A 21,048-nucleotide genomic window follows, 5' to 3' on the forward strand; every position below is an offset into this window, starting at 1 on the left:
ATTTGGGTAGATGATGACTCATAAAACTGAAATAGAAATAAAATAGTGTTAGTAAACCAATATTAACGAAATTTGAGATTAATCATCTAACACCTTAAACCAAATGTGTCATGATTACAGATTTGACTGACCTGTGCCCGCTCCTTTGGCGCCAACTGCCTCGGACTCTGATTGGCTCCCTGTCACTATTTAACCCAGGTTTATTTGAACCTCAGTGTACTCTCGGAAAGCTTTTTCGACCATGACTCCCAACTGTTTTTGCTCCCGTCTGTTTCCCGGCTATGACCCGTTTTTTGATCCTGACCACGTCTACTCTCCTCTCCTGGCTTTCGACTTGTTTCCGTTTCCGACGACGTTTTTTGCTCTCCTGTCCTGGCTACTGACCCGTTTTTTCGGTTCCCGACACCGCCATTGCTCGTCACGGAAGTCACACTTCCGCGTTCAGAGCGACCTGCTTCCCGCGACCAGCGATCACTGGATCGTGGGTGCAACCCTTCCCTTTCTTCCAATAAAACTGAGAGAAACGTTACACAAGTGGGTCCTGTCTCCGTCCTGTTCTTGACAAAATGAGAGTGCTATTTTACAATGTAAGACTGTCTTGTCCCTTGTTCATTAAATTGACGGCTTTTGTACAAATACATTTTGACTTAAGTGTTTCCTCTATTGAGCAGAACGGCAGCGCAGTGGTTAGCGCGCGTGTGGCATAGTTCTGAGGTCATGAGATCAAAACTTCCTGTGTGGAGTTTGCATGTTCTCCCCGTGCTTGCGTGGGTTTCCTCCGGGCACTCCGGTTTCCTCCCACATTCCAAAAACATGGTTAAATTGTCCGGTCCAAATTGTCCCTTAAGTGTGGATGAGCGAGTGAATTGTCTATCCCTGTGTGCCCTGAGATTGGCTGGCAACCGGTTCAGGGTGTCCCCTACCCACTGTCTGAAGACAGATGGGATGGGCTCCAACAGCCCCGCGACCCTACTGAGGATAAGCGGTGCAAAAAATGGATTAAATGGATGGGTTTCCTCTATTCATTTTACCACTCACTGAACCTAGAACTGGGCAGCACTGTGGGGCGGTGGTCAGCGCGTGTGCGGCACAGTTCTGAGGTCATGGGTTCAAACCCAGCAACCAACCTTCCTGTGCGGAGTTTGCATGTTCTCCCCGTGCTTGCGTGGGTTTCCTCCGGGCACTCCGGTTTCCTCCCACATTCCAAAAACATGCATGTCAGGTTAATTGGCTGGTCCGAATTGTCCCTAGGTGTGAATGAGCGAGCGAGTTGTCTGTCCCTGTGTGCCCAGCGACTGGCTGGCAACCAGTTCAAGGTGTCCCCTGTCCACTGCCCGGAGATGGCTGGGATGGGCTCCAGCACCCCCCGCGACCCTACTGAGGATAAGCGGTGCAGAAAATGGATGAAGTGGATGGGTTTCCTCTATTCATTTTACCACTCACCTAACCTAGAACTAATCCAATTGCAGTTCTTTCTCCTGCCTTACAGCATAGGTGCAAGAAAAACTATTTTCAGTCCGTACACATTTGCGTTTTTCAAAATAAAACACTGCTCATGTTCAATTTCTTCCAAGTGCAGGTGCCTGGTTTTGATTATTTTACCCATTTTAAGCAGGTCATTCTCAGTGACTTATGATAATCAGCAATGACGGCAGTTGTGCACGAATCACACTCTGGATTGCATTACTCATGAAGATGAAAAACAACACATTATCCATTCTCTTTTTTTTTGCACGATCTTACTTCTTATACGGGAGAGAAAACACGACTTTGCCTGCATCTTCACTTGTATGATCAGTCACCTAACAGTCTCAAGGGATAAGCGCAGCCCTGACATTAGTTTGCAGGCTTGTTTGCCAATTAGTTTTACGGCAGTTCGACTTTTACTTTGTCGAATTATTTTTGTTATGATCCACGCTGAGTTGTTTTTTTCTTGTTATTATTAGTTGGTATCTCATCTGTTATTGATGGTTTTCTTTAGATGGCGGAGGAAGGTACGTGCAAAGGAATCTTTTCCCGGTTCAAAGTGATATTGTTTATTCTTTAGTGCACAGGTGTCAAACAGACAACACTCAGAGAAGCGCAAGAGAAAAACAAGCTGCAGGTTGAAATATGTCCACTTGATGTTGCCAAAGCCAGGTGCCTTGAACAAAAACACTGTACTTGTATTTATTTCTCTCTCTCACACTCTCTCTCTCTCTTTTCCACCTTTTTTTTCCACTCTCTGTCTCTGTCTCTTTCACTCTTTATGTCATTCTCTCTCTTTCACTCTCTCTCTCTCTCTCTCTCTCTCTCTCTCTCTCTCTCTCTCTCTCTCTCTCTTCTTTTCCACCCTTTTTTTCCACTCTCTGTCTCTTTCACTCTCTATGTCACTCTTTCTCTCTCTCTCTCTCTCTCTCTCTCTCTCTCTCTCTCTCTCTCTCTCTCTCTCTCTCTCTCCATCTCTCTCTTTCTTTTCCACCCCTTTTCTCCCACTCTGTCTCTTTCACTCTCCGTGTCTCTCTTTTTTTTTCCATTTGTTGCCTTTTGTCTCTTTAACTTCTTTTCCTCTAACTTCCTTTTTTCCTTTTCTCTCTTTTCTCTTTCTCTCTTCCTACCCCTCGCGCTTTCCTTTCTCTTTTCTCTCCTTCTGTCTTTCTATTTCTCTTTGGATTTCTTTACTCCTCTCCCTTTATTTTCCTCCTCTCTCACGACTTTTTATCTTCTGTTTCTCACGCTCTCTCCCTCTCTCTCATTTTCTTTCTTTGCCCCGCCCTGTCTCCTTTTCCCTCCCTCTTTCTCTTATTTCTTTATCTCTTTTTCTTTCTCTTTAATCTACTAGTCCGGCCCCCGACAGAATGTTTGTTATATCGTGTGGCCCCCGAGTTCAAATGACTTTGACACCCCTGCTTTAGTGCCTCAAAGTAGCAAAAAAATGTAATTTATAAATATATCCATCCATTATCTGCATTTCTTATCCTCAGTTGGGTTGCGGGGGTGCTTCAGGCAGTGGACATCGGACACCCTGAACTGGTTACCAGCCAATCTTGGGGCATACAGAGACAAACAACTCACTCTCTCGTTCACACCTAGGAACATTTTGGACCGGCCAATTAAGCTGACATGCATATTTTTGGAATGGGGGAGTGCCCGGAGGAAACCCACGCAGGCATGGGGAGAACATGCAAACTCCACACGGTACGGTAGCTGGACTTGAACCCTGAACCTCTGTACCGTGGGGCTGCTCGCTGACCACCCAGCTGCCGTGCTGCCATGTGTATGTATGTATACATATTATTTTGAATAATAACCGCAATCCTGAAAGGGGGATACCACATGTGCAGTCCCTTCTCAAGGTTTCTTCATTTTCCTCATGTTGAGGTTTTTGAGTTTTTCCTTGCCCTCATGTTGGTTCCAGATCAGGGGATGATGTATTAATAGTCTGAAATAATAGTCTGCGCAATAACCTGTGCAGCCCTTTGAGACTCTTTGTGATTAAGGGCTATACAAATAAAAATGACTTGACTTGACAAATACATGAACTATTACGTGAAAATTCATTTTTTTTAAGTCATTGATTAAGAAATATATATCAAGTACCCCCAAAAAAACAAAAACATTGTGGAAGGCTCAGCAAAACAATAAGAAGAAAATTGGTCACTCCGAGTTTCCCCAGCTTGCAATGTTCATTGAGCTTTTAGCACTCATTTTTCATTTCACTACACAATACAGTGACATTTAGAGGTCAAATATTACACGGTGTCCTGATAAATTATCAAAATTTGGGCTTTTTTTTCAATGTTGGATACAATTTTAGTGCAACATGCATTATATTTGCAGAGTGGCAGGCAAGACTGGGTGTTTGTAATTTGGCAGATAACTTGATTTCCTGTCATTCAAAGTGTCATCTGGACTATTATATAAATACTGTTTTTGTGTGTGTGTGTGTGTGTGTGTGTGTGTGTGTGTGTGTGTGTGTGTATGTGTCTCATAGGCTCCGGAACCGCTTAACCAATTTTCATGAAAATTTGCACAGCAGTACGTTACGTCTCCGGGAGTGTCTTTATTTAGGTTTTGTGTCAAGGCATCCCCAATACATACACACACAATTGAAAAACATCCTCTTTTGGTGTACAAGCTGCTCTCCATGTTATGGCACATACCTGTAGATGTATGTATACTCTGAAGCTCACAATACTAGGCAAAAAAGTACTGTTAAAGATAACTGTTGTTAGCACTAATTATGGAAGCCAAAATCACTGCACAATTAAGTGCAGTCAATCAGGGGAGGCAGATGAGGCACAGCCTCAATTGTCATCACGGATATATGAAAATAGAATTCAGTTTTAACGTTCTTTCTCGTTTAACTTAATAGTCTTGGAATTTTCTTCTTTTCAATTGCTGAATTTTCGCGTCATATGGATATTAGTAATACAACTGGTATGTAACTCATCACTGTGCTGAGCATCTGCAGATACAGAGTAAGGAATTGAGGATACTGGGCAAAAGGTACTGTAAGTCTTGAGTTATGCTAAAAGTAACTGGTCATCATAAAAATATGAAATTAAAATCCAGTGTTAATGTCCTTTTTGATTTGACATCACAATCCTTTGATTTTCTTTTTCAAATCTCTGATTTTTTTCAATATGTTATTAAAACAATCCTCACTGTATTGAGCATCTGCAGATGCAGAGTGAGACGTGCAATTCTCTTGCCTCAAGGCAGAAGGCGATAGTGAGACCAAGGATTTTACTTTAGCTCACACCTCAGCCACAAGGAATAGGATTAGAGACAATATTAGCAACCGAAGCCATCCACTATTTTTTCTCTCGTTGCATGGACTCCTTTTCATAACAGAGGATTACCTATCTGTTGATACTTTTACTCAAAAAAAGCAGAGCATAGACTTCATTTATAAGTCATTGTAAGACAATAGAACAGGCTAGGATTCTTATATTGCTTTCTTGCTCTGCCAATCAAATGATGAATAAGATGTAGGTTCATTTATTTGTCAATTTGTGTCTCACGAGGCACAAAACTCCCCACGCGTCACTGAATTCCGATTTGTTAAAAACAAATGTTGTTCAGACTAATTTTGCTGTTGCTACAAAATTACCAACCAAAATAGTACTGCACACAGAAACAAGCCATTGTTTGGGTTGCTATATCTGTTTTAGAATCCAACCTTGTCTTTTCCACTGAGTTCAATAGAGTGACGTGACGATGATATTGGTTATAATATTGAGATCAACCTAAGGCAGACCTGGGCACTCCGGTCCTGGAGGGCCATACGTCCTGCCATATTTTGAAGTTTGCTCTTCTTTAACTCAGGTGATACAAATTATAACCTCGTTAGCAAGCTAGCAAGTGCTCGTTAACGATACTGGTGATTGGAATCACCTGTATTGGATCAGAGAAACCTCAAAAATCATGCAGAACATACGGCCCTCCAGGACCGGAGTGCCCAGGTCTGACCTAAGGGGATGCATTGTTTACCACGGACTATTTGTACTACTGTAATGCACTACTCTCCGGTCTCCCAAAGTCCAAAATCAAGAGCCTTCAGTTGGTACAAAATGATGTTGCGAGGCTTTTAACTAAGACAAGAAAGTTTGATCCCATTACCCCGATTTTAGCTAACCTGCATTGGCTCCCTGTTAGCTTAAGATGTGATTTTAAGGTTCTGTTGGTAGTATACAAAATCATGCATGGACTTTAATTTTGCCCTATGTTCCGGTCCGGAGCCTTGGCTCTGAAAATGCTGGTCTACTAGTGATCCCAAGAGCCAAGAAGAGATCCGCAGGTTCAAGAGTGTTCTCCATTCGGGCCCCGGTGCTGTGGAATATTCTTCCCCCTGGGAGTCGATCTGCGACCTCAGTGGAAATTTTTAGATCTAAACTTAAAATACACTTCTATTCTATAGGATATGAATAACCTATATTTTATGTTGACAATATCTGTTTATTATTTGCCCTCATGTAGGTTTTACATCAGGGGATAGTGTCATAATAGTCTGTGGTTTGCAATAATCTGTGGTCTGTGCAGCCCTTTGAGACTCTGTGATTAAGGGCTATACAAATAAACATGACTTGACTTGACTTGACTTGACTATTTACGACATCTCTCTTCTTCTGTGGCCTGTGTTTCGTCTTCATGGGCTTTTGTAAATGTACCTTCGTGTACTTCTATAGCCTTTACCCTGTACTCTTGCTCACCCACGCTAATGCAACATACCTAGAGTTTGGGTGGGAAGTTATATTTAAAGAGTTTGGCGTTTGCAGTCGAGCATATGCGCCTACGCGGCCACTAGCCGCGTAAGGGTTAGCTTTGCGGCTGTGCCTGGACGCTATTTTTACCGGCTAGCGTTGGCAATGTGGCATTATTTGCTACCTGACGCTACTTGAAACATTAGCTTCACTGACTCTGCTGCTAGTTGGCTGATTCTTTAGCCAAATGTGATTTTGCCATAAAAACTATGGGTGGGCGGATCGATCCAAATGTCGATATGATCGAAACTGAGTGAGTATTTGTATCTGATCCATTCTGTCTTCCCATTTTAACTATCACTATAATATTGTTGTTAATAGTCGTAGGATTATATATACATTATACTTCTCGTATTTGGTTCAATCGTGTTTACACTGTTTTTGCACTACTCCCTTTATTTTTTCAAATAATTTGCAATGGATGGTATTTTACTTGCATGTTGACATTCTTCTATTTTATTTACATTGCTTTTTTATTTGTTTTTTTTGACTCCCCTGTATTTTTTTCTGCAAAAAGTAGTTTTAGTAAAATTACTATTATTACTTTTATACTTTTAAATGTTTTTACATGGTTTGCACTATTTGAACTTTGATTTAATTTCTAAAATACTGTATAATATGAGGTATGGTTTTCATGCTGTTATGTTTGTATTTTCTTTACATTACACCTTTTTTGTTTAAACTATTCTGAAACAGTTTAAAAGAAATATTGATATTTATTTTTATATGGTTAAAGTTTGTATTGTAGCTGTTATAAAAAAACAGCATTTTAGTGCTGTTTTTAATCGTAATTATACTTGTTGTCAGGACCAGAACCGAAAAAGGACCCAATCGCGTAATGTTTCGCACAAGTTTATTGAGATAGAGAGAGGTGCTCGAGGTGCGGGAAGCAAGTCGCTCTCGCAATCGGATTGTGATCCGAAAACGGAAGTGGATCTTCCGTAGTTGGCGATGGCGGTGTCAGGGAGGGAAAAACAGGTCGATAGCCGGGACAGGAGAGCAAAAACGTGGTCGGGATCAGAAACGAGGCGCAAGCCAGGACGAGAGAGTAGACGTTATCGGTATGAAAAATGGGTCGTAAACCGGGATGGGAGAGCAGACGTGGTCGGGATTAAAAACAGGTCGTTGCCGGAACGGGAGAACAGACGTGGGTCGTGATCAAAACGGGTCGTAGCCAGTGACAAACGGGAGCAAAAAACGGGACAGGTGAGAGTCAGGGTCGAAAAAGGCTTGCCTTGTATACACAGAGGTTTGCAGACAGACTGACAACAGGGGATGGACAGGACTGGGTTCAAATAGTGACAGGGAGCCAATCAGAACCCGGGACGGTTGGCGCCAAATGAGCGGGCACAGGTGAGTCACATCAGTACTTACTTTCAATTACTTTTGGATTACTCCAATACCAAATATGCTAATAAAAGACACAAGAAACTAAATATGAATAAAATTACTAAATTTTGTGCAGGCTTGGGGAGTAACGTAATGCATGGAACGGCAAAAATGATTTTGGCAAGCTGTTTGGATTTATTTTCATTTTGTTTCTGTCGCATTTTTTGTTTTGCCGGAGATCAAAGAGATCAAAGCCAAGAGAGAAAGCTTACCACGTGTAGTGAGTCATCATTTTATTCATATTTAGTTTCTTTTGTCTTTTATTAGCATATTTGGTATTGGAGTAATCCAAAAGTAATTGAAAGTAATCCAGTTAAAGTAACCCTACCCAACCCTGTCAGTAATCATGACACTTATAAACTCAAAGAGAAATATTATTTAATGATCATGACATTTCTGAGCAAAAGGTATAAGATGGGTATCAATTGATACTACCTTGTATTAACTTACACTGGAACAAAACCGAAAGTCCCTTTATCGCCCACTCCCAATATTTTTTTTTCTTTATTTATAGCTCATATCAAAATTTTAATGGGTGTTTCATGCAAAAATTGAATAGATGCAGCCTAATTCAGTGAGTGAAAAGATCATAATTGAAACCGTTCAATATATGTCAATATTTTTTTTTTAAAGTTTTATCCTTTTGCACATTTTATCTTTTCATTTGTTTTACTTGCACTGAAAGAAGTCCTTCAATTTATTTATACTATTGTCTAATGACAGTCAAGGCCATTCGTTCGTATATAGTATCAGCTTTTGTAATATGACGAAGTAATCGTTTTGTCATAGAGAACGTGCCATTATTACAATACAATAGGCATCGACTTAAACGGCTTTTTCTTTTTCGAATTCGTATTTTGAGACTTTACTTCAGTCCTTTGTATTCGCTTCATATTATAGTACTCTGGAGATTCAACTTCAGTGCAGTGATTTTACCTTTTACGGTTGATGATGCAAGATCAGCACGCTAGTGAGGGTGCGTGACACAGTTGTGATCAAGGTGCGAGCGGGTTTGTCATTGCCTGCTGTCAGGGCGTAATGGACGTGTCAGCAGAAGGAGAGGAGTCTCTTTGCCTGGGTCACTTTGCCCTTCAAGTTACAGCGACATGCAAAAAGCATCCAGAAAGCGCAGAAACTGATCTGGTTTTATGGATGTGTGCATTTGTGTGGATTGGTCGAAAACGTGTGTTATTGACTATAAACTGACTCACAAGATCGAATCCGCTCCAGCTTGTGTGTACTGTAATTGTTTAATGTTTCTGATACAATTGGGAGTTTCACTTCTGAGATTTTGTTCTGATGAGAATATACTAGGGCAGCACGGCAGCCCAGTGGTTAGCGTGTGTGTGGCACAGTTCTGAGGTCATTGGTTAGAATCCCGCCTTCCTGTGCGGAGTTTGCATGTTCTCCCCGTGCTTGCGTGGGTTTCTTCCGGGCACTCCGGTTTCCTCCCACATCCCAAAAACATGTTAGCTTAATTGGCCGGTTCAAATAGTTCCTAGTTGTGAAAGAGTGAGTGAGTTGTATGTCTTTGAGTATCCTGCGACTGGCTGGCAATCAGTTCAGGGTGTCCCCTGCCCACTGCCCGAAGACAGCTGGGATGGGTTCGAGCACCCCCGCGACCCTACTGAGCATAAGCAATGCAGATAATGGATGGATGGATGGAAATATAGCATAATATCCAAACTACAAACCACATAGAATTTTAGGCACACCCCCAAAAAATGGTCTTTTGCAATTCTTTTTGTGCACTGAACTTAATGTGCATGGGATTATACATATTATAAGTACTAGGCTTGCACTAGGTTTGCATTGGTTGATCAGTTGGAACATATCACTGATCACAACTGCATAACATTGGATGTAATCGGAATCAAACCCAGATCACAGCAGAAAGCACGCCGGAAATCCTTCCGCTGTGCCGCTAGAGATAGAGGCAACACTATAAATAGCATTACGTTTTATCTCATCGTCATCATACTATTTTCAGTCACGGTACCAAATTGTCGATGTTAGCCACGAGAATATAGTCAGAGATAAATCGGCACTATGGTACAGAAAAGGTTTGGGAACTATTAAATGTATCTTCTACTCAAAAAGTATTTACAAAACACACGAGAGTCTGAACTGAAAGAAGACAAAGGCTTTGTTGGAAGTGATTTGGTCGTCCTGAACTGAAAGAAGAAAAAGGCATTGTGGGAAGTAATTTGTTTGTCTTGAAAGATTTAAATAAACACATAGCTGCATGTATTCACTGTATTTGTTACAATGCTTAGTTTTAGCTAGGAAAAAGTGTAACAAAATGTTGTACTGATCTTTAATCACTTTCTCATGGAATAAGACCTATTGCCTTTTCATGTTTGGTCTGTATACCCAGTGGTCTTGTAGATAGGATCCAGCGCTTGGCCTTTTGTGATTCCTGTTGCATCCAATGTCCTGCATTTGTGAACAACCATCTGTGTCCGTAGCGGACCAGTGGTCAGGATTCAGTGTTCTTACCGTTGCAGTCAGTTCAATCCCCGTCGCCAACCATTGTTATGTAATAGTGATCAGTGATAAAATGTATCAACTGATTAATAATTGCACAAAAATGGTGGCATGTTTGCAACTGCGTTTGCCTTTTGCACATGTTCATGTTTCTGGCCAATTTAGGGTTTTTGGGTGCCGCATAAAAGTCCAGAAAATACGCTAAATATGGCCTGTGATTCGAATGTATTGCTTTCATAAACCCTACTTATTAAAGAAAGTGTTACAGTAAATGGAAACTGCACACACACACTCACACGAACTTACAAATAACCATAGAAGCGACAATTGCCCATAGATGCACAAACACTTGTTATTGATCTCAAGCTTAGCTCGTGTCAGCAGGTAGCCAAAATCCGTGGTTATTCTGAGGAATTGCTTTCAGAGGAAACTCAACACACACAAATTCAATTCACTTATGCGATCGTCTTCAGTGCAAATCTACAAAGTTAAGATGTATTACCTCCTTCTAACAGATTGAAGGATGTTGTAGTAGCATACTTGTCAACCTGTATGGTTTTTCCGTACAAAGTACGTTTTTTATACATTTTAAGACAAGTACGACGTACAAGGAAATCTGTACGGAAAAACGCAAATTTGTCAATCGCATGCGTCTGCCGCCTGGGGATTCCCCATCATGCATCATTCCGAAAAAAAAAATGGTGTACGATTATTTTGTATTTTTTACGGGAAAATACAACAGTTTTTACGAGCATGACAGGTATGTAGTAGTCTGTCGTGTCTTTCTCCAAACTGTGCTAATAGGGTGTCAGTTAAGAGCATGTCTATAAAAACATGTTTTGCATGTTTCTGGAATGTTTAGCATCTGTGTAAATCAAAGTCGGCTTGTTGTAGTTTTATTATTGCACTTTAGTGATGTGCAGCCAGGGGAGGCAGGTGAAGGTGTGCCTCGCCTGTCATCATGGATTTATAATATTAAAGATATATTAAATGGTTATGTTTATCCATCCATCCATTATCTGCACCGCTCATCCTCAGTAGGTTTGCGGGGGTGCTGGAGCCCATCCCAGCTTCGGGCAGTGGGCAGGGGACACCATGAACTGGTTGCCAGCCAGTCGCAGGGCACACAGAGACAGACCACTTGGACTGGCCATTTAACTTAACATGCATGTCTTTGGAATTTGGGAGGAAACAGGAGTGCAAGGAGGAAACCCACGCAAACACGGGGAGAATATACAAACCCCACACAGTTCTTTCTTGTTTAACTTTACAATATTCTGTGATTTTCTTGTTTAAACTCAGTTAATTTTCACAATATATAATGATAATTATAAAAGTGTTTCGTTAGTAACATGTTACTGAGCTCAGCGTCTGCAGATTCAGAGTGAGGCACGCAAGTCTCATGCCTCGTGGCAGAGGGCAGAAGTGAGAAAAAATATTCTGATATGCCGGACACTAGAGGTAAGATCTTAAGCCTTAGGGCCTAAAATGGCGAATTTAGACTGGGCTGAGCTTCACTCTCGCAGACTTATTATTATCCAAGCTCGTCAGCGTGTGCTTTTGAGCACTCTCTTTCAGTTGCAATACACAATACAGTGACATCTAGTGGTCAAATGATAAACACTTTAAATAATGAAAGATAATACTAAAAATCATTATTCATACCATCATTTTTTTGTGAAACAAGGACAGTCATTCTTAAAATTAGTAAAAATTTCAGTGGATAATAGAACGTTTTGCCAATTGTACATAATGTTTTCATGAAATTGGTAAATAAGATAGTGGTAATATGGCTCACTTTAGTGATTCATATTTAGAGAAGAAGAAGAAATTGCAAAGGATGCGGTAAAATCGGAATCCAAAACTTACCTAGAGTAACATTTTCTTTTAAAAGTGTAGAAATGTATATATTTGCAAAGGAGTGTGACCATAGAAAAACATAAAGTACATAGGTAGAGCTAAAGTATGTTTTTTTATTTAAGATTCTGGAATCCCCCAAAGTGTCTCTTACATATGAATCTTAACACCACTACAGCAACAAAGCTAGGCAGTGACGCATAGCCTTTTTTGCATTTGCTAGCATGTAAGCTAGCTGGCTCTCGTTACAGCAAGGAAATCCCTGCTGTGACTTGGTGGGATATATGACAGCCACCAGAAGCTTTGAGCAGATTTATTTTTATTGGTTTATCATATCACGGACCTGGACGGAGGCATAAGAAAGATGCTTGACGCGGTTTAAATGTGTGGTTTCAATGGTGAGGCACAGTTGAGTATAATAAATGAACCCACATCTTATTCATTATTTGATTGGCAAAGTAAGAAACCGAGAAATAAACTGTAGAACAGAAAAAATATTTTCTTTTTTAACTTAACTTATAAATAAAATCCATGCAATAATAAAAGCATCAGTAGGTATCGTCAATTATGTAAAAATGCATAATGTTGAGAACCGGAACAGGATCAGGACCCAAATGTGTGACGTTTCTCACGCAAGCCTTTTATTTTATGGGAAATGGGGAGTTATGCACGTTAGGCAGCAGTCTGGCGTGGAATGATAGGAAGCCAGAGGCCGACGAGATCGATACTAATGGCTCGAGCAGATATCGAACAAATGGGGTCAATACTGGACAGGATGGGGCAGACAGGATTGATATCAAAGCAGGATATCAAACATAAACAGGACAAACTAGACGGGAACAAAACTGGAAACCGATATTAAACAACGGCACGGACAGGATTAATATCAAAACAGGATATTGAAATTAAACAGGACAAACTAGACGGGAACGAAACTGAACACTGATATTATACAGGACAACATAATCAGGAACAATACCGGACAGGAAATAGGACCGAGTCAAAACCCACGTCTTGCGGGGCAGAGGTTCGTTGACGAACCAACAAAGGAAGAGTGAGAGCACTAAGCTTAAATAGACGAAAAGCCAATCTGTCGCAGCTGGCGCCACACGGGCGGGGCCAATCGCGGGCCACGGCAACCGTGACACAAAAAGAAAAAAATGACTAGATCACTTGACTAATCTTAGTGTTTGGGGCTAAGGTGTGTGCCAAATCAGAATACTTGGATTCATGAGGGAAGAGGATTAGTGCCTCTCTTTGCATCTGCAGATGCTCAATACAGTAGTACGTTACATACTGCTCAGTTTGAATAAGAGAATCATTAGATAGGTAATCCTCAATTATGAAAAAAAATCCACGCAATGTGAATAAAATTACCGGATGGCTTGACATGCTGTTAGCTTGCTGATGTTATCACTAATGTTAAAGGCTGTTAGGCACCAAAGCAGAATCATTGGTTTCATTATTGCTCCCTGCTATAAGGCAAGAAAACTGTGTAAAAACTCTGCTATTTTGAAAAGGAAAATCCCAAAAAGAACTTACAATAAATATACCTCTTCTAATATATAGTTTTAATTTTATATTTCAACGATAAGGTGGGCACAGCCTCGCATGCCTCCCCTGACTGCTTGTCACTGATTTTTACCAAATTTGGCTGCTGTTTGGAAACACAAAATTAATAGTAATAGAGTTATTACCGAAATTAACTTATTATTGTTTCTTTAATTATTTAGTTTTTGATTTTAGTTTAACCATTAAGATTATTCGTGCATTTGGTGTTCCGGGTTGTTGGATGTCGAAATAGCAGTTTGTTTTTTGTTTTAATTCTTTCATTGTACATATAACGTTTTTATCCAGCAATTTCAGTGACAATTTATTGCCAGCTTTACAAGTAGCTTAAATTCCGGACTATTAGCCGCTACTTTTTTCCCAAACTTTCAACCCTGCGGCTTATTCAGTGATGCGGCCAATATATGTAATTTTTCTAACGGCCGCCAGAGGTGCTCGAGTACAAAAGGTATGATTTAGACCGGTGGAATATATGCGCCGAGGAAGACTGCAACCTCTTGGCTTGTGCATAAATTAAATTAGCGTAAACATACCCTCATCATGCAAAATGCAAAAAGAAAGGCACATGACGTAGCTTTCAAGCTAAAATCAATCGAGCAGACGGAGAGGAGGGCGCAGAATCAGGAGTGGATGAGAGTTCCAGCAACAGTGACAGCACGAGTGAGGCTGCGGGAGCGTGGGACGACGTCTATATGACGAAGTTTCTTTCTGACTTTGAGGAAAACGACTTTGATGGCTTCAGTTCTAAGCAGGAAGATGAGGACGGTTTACCGTGATTTTTACAAGCACGGTATGTTTTTTTAACAGACCCGTTTACTGTGTTGCGAGCGTGTTGCTAGCGTGTTGCTACCATTAACTGCCCTGTCACAGGCACCGTTTGGGATGAAAGTTATATTATTATTATTAAAGCTTTGAAAACTCTCTCAGTGTACCGTCTTTCCTAGTAAATATGGGTCACCATGTATAATATGTATTTGCAACTGTATATTTTTGTAATGTATTTTTCTGTATTTATTTTAGACACTTATTCTAATATGTTTTGTACGGGCGAATGAAAAAGAAGGGGCGGAACAAACGCGGGGTGACGGGAAGTGGGGTAAAGGTGAGACCTGTTTGTGGACGCGGCGGACAATAGTGGATATATATTTTTTTCACCCTTACCTTTGGAAATATACACGTTTTTCCTTGGATTACTTTCAACGGGACCCGGACTCTGCAGGTCTGCATCAAACCTTAAGTACCGGTATCATTTTCCGTTCATTTTGCCGGCTGTGATTTTTGGACAGTGTATTTTAATGAAGGACGTTCAGTTTCAATCATGGACTCAAAGTCGGGTTTGGGTTAATTTTGTGTGTACAGTTTTTAATGTGGGCGCATGCGGCTTATATACAGGTGCAGCTTGTGTAAGTACAAAATCGGTTTTCCTCTTTAAATGCGGTGGGTGCGGCTTATAATCAGGTGCGCTCTATAGTCCGGAATCTACGGTACATTTTGAAACGTATACTTTGATTTTTAGAAATTTTGCAAAAAAAACAAAGTAAAATATTAAAACACAAATAAACAGGGCAGGGTTCAGGCTAACACGTCTCTCCTCTCTTGTTTGAAAAAGGACTCAAATTAAGATGTTTTTTTTTGCACTCAAAAAATGTTCCAGCTCCCCACTCTCTCACCAGAGGTCATACGTCTAATGTAATTATAGTGCATAACTGTGGCAAAGGAAGCGCATGCCACGAGACGCCATGCGCTTACAAGCTGCAAACTGCAACTTTCCCTCCCCTGAGCGCAACGTTGACTGGATCGATACGTTTAGTCGAAGATTGCAAAGCGTTTCAGCCGGAGACTTTATTTAGACTTACCTCTGTCTGACCTCCTCATACTCAGCCTTGACTCTGACTGCTTTCAAAGTGCAGACTTGCCTTTCACCGCAACCAGGTGGCATTGCAAAGTGGTGAGGAGACAAAAAATATATATAAAAATAAACAGTATGGCAATGTGTTAACTTAGGTCAAAGGCAACTACAAAAAGGGTCCCTATCAGACATCCTCATCCATAAAAACTAGAATTGTTAGAAGAGGAGAGAAGAGAAGAGAGAAGAGAGAAGAGAGAAGAGAGAAGAGAGAAGACAGAAGAGAGAAGGGAGAAGAGAGAAGAGAGAAGAGAGAAGAGAGAAAAGAGGAAAGAGAAGAAAGGACAGAGGAGAGAGAAGAGAGAAGAGAAAGAGGAGAGAGGAGAAGAGAAAGAAAAGAGAGGAGAGAGAAGAGGAGAGAGAAGAGAAGAGAGAGAAGAGAAAGAAGAGAAAGGATAGAGAGAGGAGAGACGAGAGAGAAGAGTGGAGAGAAGAGAGAGAGGAGAGTGAAGAGAGAGAAGAGAGCAAAGAGAGAAAAGAGAGAGAAGAGAAAAGAAAGAGGAGAGAGAACAGAAAGAAGAGAGAGGAGAAGAGAAAGGAGAGAGAGGAGAGACAGGAGGAGGACAGAAGAGAGAGAAGAGAAATAAGAGAGAGAAGAAAGAGAAGAAAGAAAAGAGAGTGGAGAGTGGAGAGTGGAGAGAGAGGAGAGAGAGGACAGAGGAGAGGACCAGGGTTGGGTAGGGTTACTTTAACTGGATTACTTTCAATTACTTTTGGATTACTCCAATACCAATATATATGCTAATAAAAGACAAAAGAAACTAAATATGAATTAAATGATGACTCACAACATGTGGTAAGCTTTCTCTCCTGGCTTTGATCTCTTTGATCTCCGGCAAAACTAACATAAAATGCGACAGAAACAAAATGAAAATAAATCCAAACAGCTTGCCAACATCATTTATGCCGTTCCATGTGTTCCGTTACTCCCCAAGCCTGCACAAAATTTATTCATTTTATTCATATTTAGTTTATTTTGTCTTTTATTAGTATATTTGGTATGGGAGTAATCCACAAGTAATTGAAAGTAATCCAGTTAAAGTAACCCTACCCAACCCTGGAGAGGATGTATCATTTTAACATGTCAAATGCACAAAGGAAACCTGATTGCGCACAAATTAAAATGAAATGGTAAAATAAGTAGAGAATAGTATGTAAAGAGCATATACAAATAAACCATGTTGAATTAAAAATAATATAATTATTATTATTACTGCACAATCCCGTTCCAAAGCAGGCATTATATTATCTTTCGCGAAACATGGTTGCATCTGATTGGGCGTTAGACTTTAATGTTTACATGATTTTCACTGTAAGGCTTTTGTTTATCACTTATTTCCAAAACTGTGAAACAAAAACAACAGACAACCTCATAAAAAACACAAAAAGTGCCATCCAAATACGTGCAAGAAAATTCACCAAAAAATAATATGCCACAGTTAAGGGTATACATATAAAAATAAATAATATTGGATAAGAAAACAATAATAAACTGAATAATCAACTATCATGGAGGGTTTGGCGCTCCTCATCAGTAAGTATCAAGCCTCTGTTAATGATTTCAATATAATAAAACATCATTAGATGGCATGGGTGTATTCAGCAGATCTTTGTCCACACATAGAAGGAGCCCCTACTAACTAGTATTGCTTCCTTTATCCGACAAATGAGAGTGTGTGTGGGCTGCCCCACGTAGCAAGTAGACGTAAGGAAGCAGGGCGGTGAGAATAGAGAAAATATGGAAAAATAGTAATCCGCAGTTTTGTCTCCTCAACGGAGATTATTCTTAAAAAAAAAAGAATAAGATGACAAAGTCCTTTCATCATCGCCTTGTCAGAGAGGGGTGAGGTCCGCAGGAAAGCAGTTGCCCGCTTGACCGTGACCGCCATGGTGACCAAAAGTTCATGCATCGTTCATGCATAGTTCAAGCATCAGTTCAGTATTCTCGCAATAAAATGGTATTCTGCAAGCAAAGTGGTATCATAAATGCAAAAAAAAAAATAATAATAATAGCACCATTGTTAAATCTCTGCTCCAAACACATCCTTTAACAAAAAGCTGTTTTTCTCAAAAAAAGTTTTTGGAAACGAAGATTTTTCAGGAAACTTATCAATTTTCAACTGTTGTTAAATAAAAATTAGTAAAAGCTAGAAACTTACTTTTTTCCCCAATCTATCCTTCCAAACGCACGTTAAGAATATTACTGGAAAAGCTTTTTTCCATCTTCGCAACATTGCTAAAATTCGTCCCATGCTGCCCAAACAATGCGGACATTAAAATTTATGTCAAGTCAAGTCATGTTTATTTGTATACCACAGACCATTGCAAACGGGAGACTATTATTACACCCCTGATCTAAAACCTACATGAGGGCAAGGAAAAACTCAAAAACCTCATCCTGAGAAAAATGAAGGAACCCTGTAAAGGGACCACAAATGATGTCATCCCCCTTCCAGGATGACCAGGCTACAACGGATGTTGCAATAACAAATAATACACAGATATTGTCAACATAAAATATAGGTTATTCGTATGCTATAGAATAGAAGTGTGTTTTAAGCCTAGATTTAAACAATTGCACTGAGGTTGCAGATTAAATCTCAGTCGCCAGATCATCCCACAGAACCGGGGCCCGAATGGAGAATGCTCTCAAACATGCGGATCTCTTCTTGGCTCCTGGGATCACTAGTATCACCAGCATTTTCAGAGCAAAGGCTCCGGACCGGAACATAGGGCAAAATTAAAGTCCATGCATGATTTTGTATACTACCAACAGAACCTTAACACCACATCTTAAGCTAACAGGGAGCTAATTCAAGTCAGCCAAAATCGGGGTAATGGGATCAAACTTTCTTGTCTTGGTTTAAAGCCTCGGTGCATCATTTTGTACCATCTGAAGGCTCTTGATTTTGTTCTTGGGGAGACCAGAGAGTAGTATGTTTCGGTAATCGAGATGGGAGGTAACAAACACATGAATTATGAATGACCTATACTTCCTGTTGATGATATCTGTGTATTAATTGTTATTACAACATCCATTGCAGCCTGGTCATGCTGGAAGGGGGATGACCTCATGTGCGGTCCCTTCTCAAGGTTTCTTAATTTTTCTCATGTTGAGGTTTTTGAGTTTTTCCTTGCCCTCATGTAGTTTTTAGATCAGGGAATGGTGTCATAATAGTCCAGTGTTTCCAATGGTCTGTGGTATGTTCAGTCCTTTGAGACTTCCTGTGATTAAGGTATATACAAATAAACATGACTTACTTTTGATAAATACTTTGCCTTTGAACCTCGTGAACTAAATTTTCTGAACACCTTTACAATTGAGCCAAAATGGTAAACATTGGCTGGGACTGGCTCTTGCCATCTGAGAGAAACAGCTAGTTTGAGAAAAAATGCTGTTTATTAGTTTTTCGGGGGGGAGGGAGAGTATTCATCTCATTTATTTCCATTGAAGGCATCAGACGTAAAAGTCGTTTGAACTGAACCATCATTGACAGCTAATACATGGAAATGATATGAAACAATGAAAGTGTTGTTGAGTCAGAAGGTGCCAAGGGTGCATATTAGGTCGTTTCCAGCTCGGCATTGCCGTCACACCCACACAAATTCACACACTTGATCCTGAGCTTTGGGGAGGACTGATCCACCAAATCTCCAGTCGTATGTGTTCACTTAGCCGGCAACAGCTGCTAGCGCCATTACTATGATTTCCTGTGTGCTTCGGCTATCTGCCCCCACAAAAACGCATTTGTCTTACGACCATAACCAAATTGCTTTGCGCGAGACCGATTTTAAACACGCTGAAGTGACTCTGATGTTCAGGTTAAGTATGCCACGGATTGTAGTCTGAGGCTTTGTTCCTCAACCAGAGGGTCGGACCCAAACGTGGGTCGCGGACCTTTTTTCAGTGGGTTGCTGGCTTTTGTCTTGGCAAAATAATGCTAAAAAAAGAACAAAATGGTTGATTATATTAATTGACAGTGGATGGCGATAATGTCCTGCAAATGCGAGATGACCCTCGCCATTTCACACCACAGAAAAAGTCTGTTTACACTTGTTGAGCATGGCCAAACGCAGATACAGCGCACAATAAGTGAGATGTGGATTTTGTTACCAAGAATAGTGTTTCTTAACTAGTTGGTGGGACCTGAAAGCGACTAGCAGACCCTTTTTCTGAGGGTCGCAGACCTTTGCCGTGAATAAAATAATGCTAAGAAAAAGTTTACAGTAGATGGCGAAAATATCTCTTCCTGTTCCGTTAATTGTCCCTGTCACAATGGTGTTCAAAAGGGACCCACAACTCATTCTATTGTGATTTTGTTGGTTTTATTTCCTTTTCCTGCCCATAATAATGGGTCCCAAGAAAGTTAGTGATAAGAGGAAGGAAAACTGGAAACAGAAGGAAATAATTGCGAAATAAGAAATAAGAAATGAGTTTCTGCCATAGAAGCAGTGCTAGAAGGTATAGTAAATGTTTTAAAAATATGGTATTTCTAGCCTTTTTTCCAGTGTATTGATCTTTATTATCCACACAATTAAGTAATTAGCGTTGTTTACGTACATGCTTTAGTAATATTTTAGGTACGAACTTCTTTTATTATGTGTATATCTTAAAATGGTTATAAGGGGTCACCTATATGCAAGTACATTAGTATTTAAAGTGGTTTTGGTTTTGCTGGTCATCCTGTTTTTTGGAAGAAAAAAAATTACCACATTATACTATATCTGCTCTAAACTTCAGTTTTCCAATTGTCATTGTTATACAGTATTTGTATTTTTTTCAAATTCCTGTTTTTTTGGTTTGACTCTCTTGCCATTTGTCCTAAAATACATGTATTAGAAATATGCATTAATTATGCTAGTTATATTGTTTTCTTTTTCATAAAATAATTCATCGTTTTAGTGCCTAAAATTATTCTCCTGTGTTTAGTCTGTTTCTGAAATAACTCAAGGGTGGAGGGTTCAATTATTTAAAGATCAGGACATTTCTAAGAAAACAGTAACCGATATCAGATCGGTATTGATCAATATTACTTTATTTGTATTAGATCGATACCATACTCCGGATTGCTCGGCATTGAATGCAAAGGGAATCGAACCTGGGTCGCGGTGGTGAGAGCACTGAATCCTTATTACTAGACCATTAGGATAGAAGGTAACATAGGAAAAGGAATTGGGTTTTATCTCATTTTCACACTATTTTTACTCAGAGTGCCTTGTTGTACAATGTTGCAATGGAGCAATATGGGAAAAAGTTCTGCCAAAATAACGTTGTACAACGTAGTACCGTGAGTAAACATAGTGTGACGAGGGGATCAAATCCAATGGCTTTTCTTTTGCAACCTCAGTGGAAATGTTTAAATCTAAGCTTAAAACACACTTCTACTCTATAGCATATGAATAACTTATACTTTTCGTGGACAATATCTCTGTATTATTTGTGATTGCAACATCCTTTGCTGTCTGGTAATCCTGAAAGGGGGATGCCACTTGTGCGGTCCCCTCTCAGGGTTGCTTCATTTTCTTCATGTTGAGGTTTTTGTGTTTTTCCTTGCCCTCGTGTTGGTTCCAGATCAGGGGATGGTGTAATAATAG

The 21,048-nt window shown here is 40.1% G+C and overlaps 1 protein-coding gene across 1 annotated transcript in view; it reads left to right on the forward strand.

Moving 5' to 3' along the window:
- zfhx4 (zinc finger homeobox 4) overlaps positions 1-21,048 on the forward strand; it is a 227,581-nt gene that overhangs the window by 31,895 nt on the left and 174,638 nt on the right. The window lies entirely within an intron of this gene.

This window comes from Urocampus carinirostris, chromosome 18 (assembly GCF_059441175.1).
Source record: "Urocampus carinirostris isolate Australia breed hairy pipefish chromosome 18, RoL_Ucar_1.0, whole genome shotgun sequence".
Classification (NCBI taxonomy): domain Eukaryota; kingdom Metazoa; phylum Chordata; class Actinopteri; order Syngnathiformes; family Syngnathidae; genus Urocampus; species Urocampus carinirostris.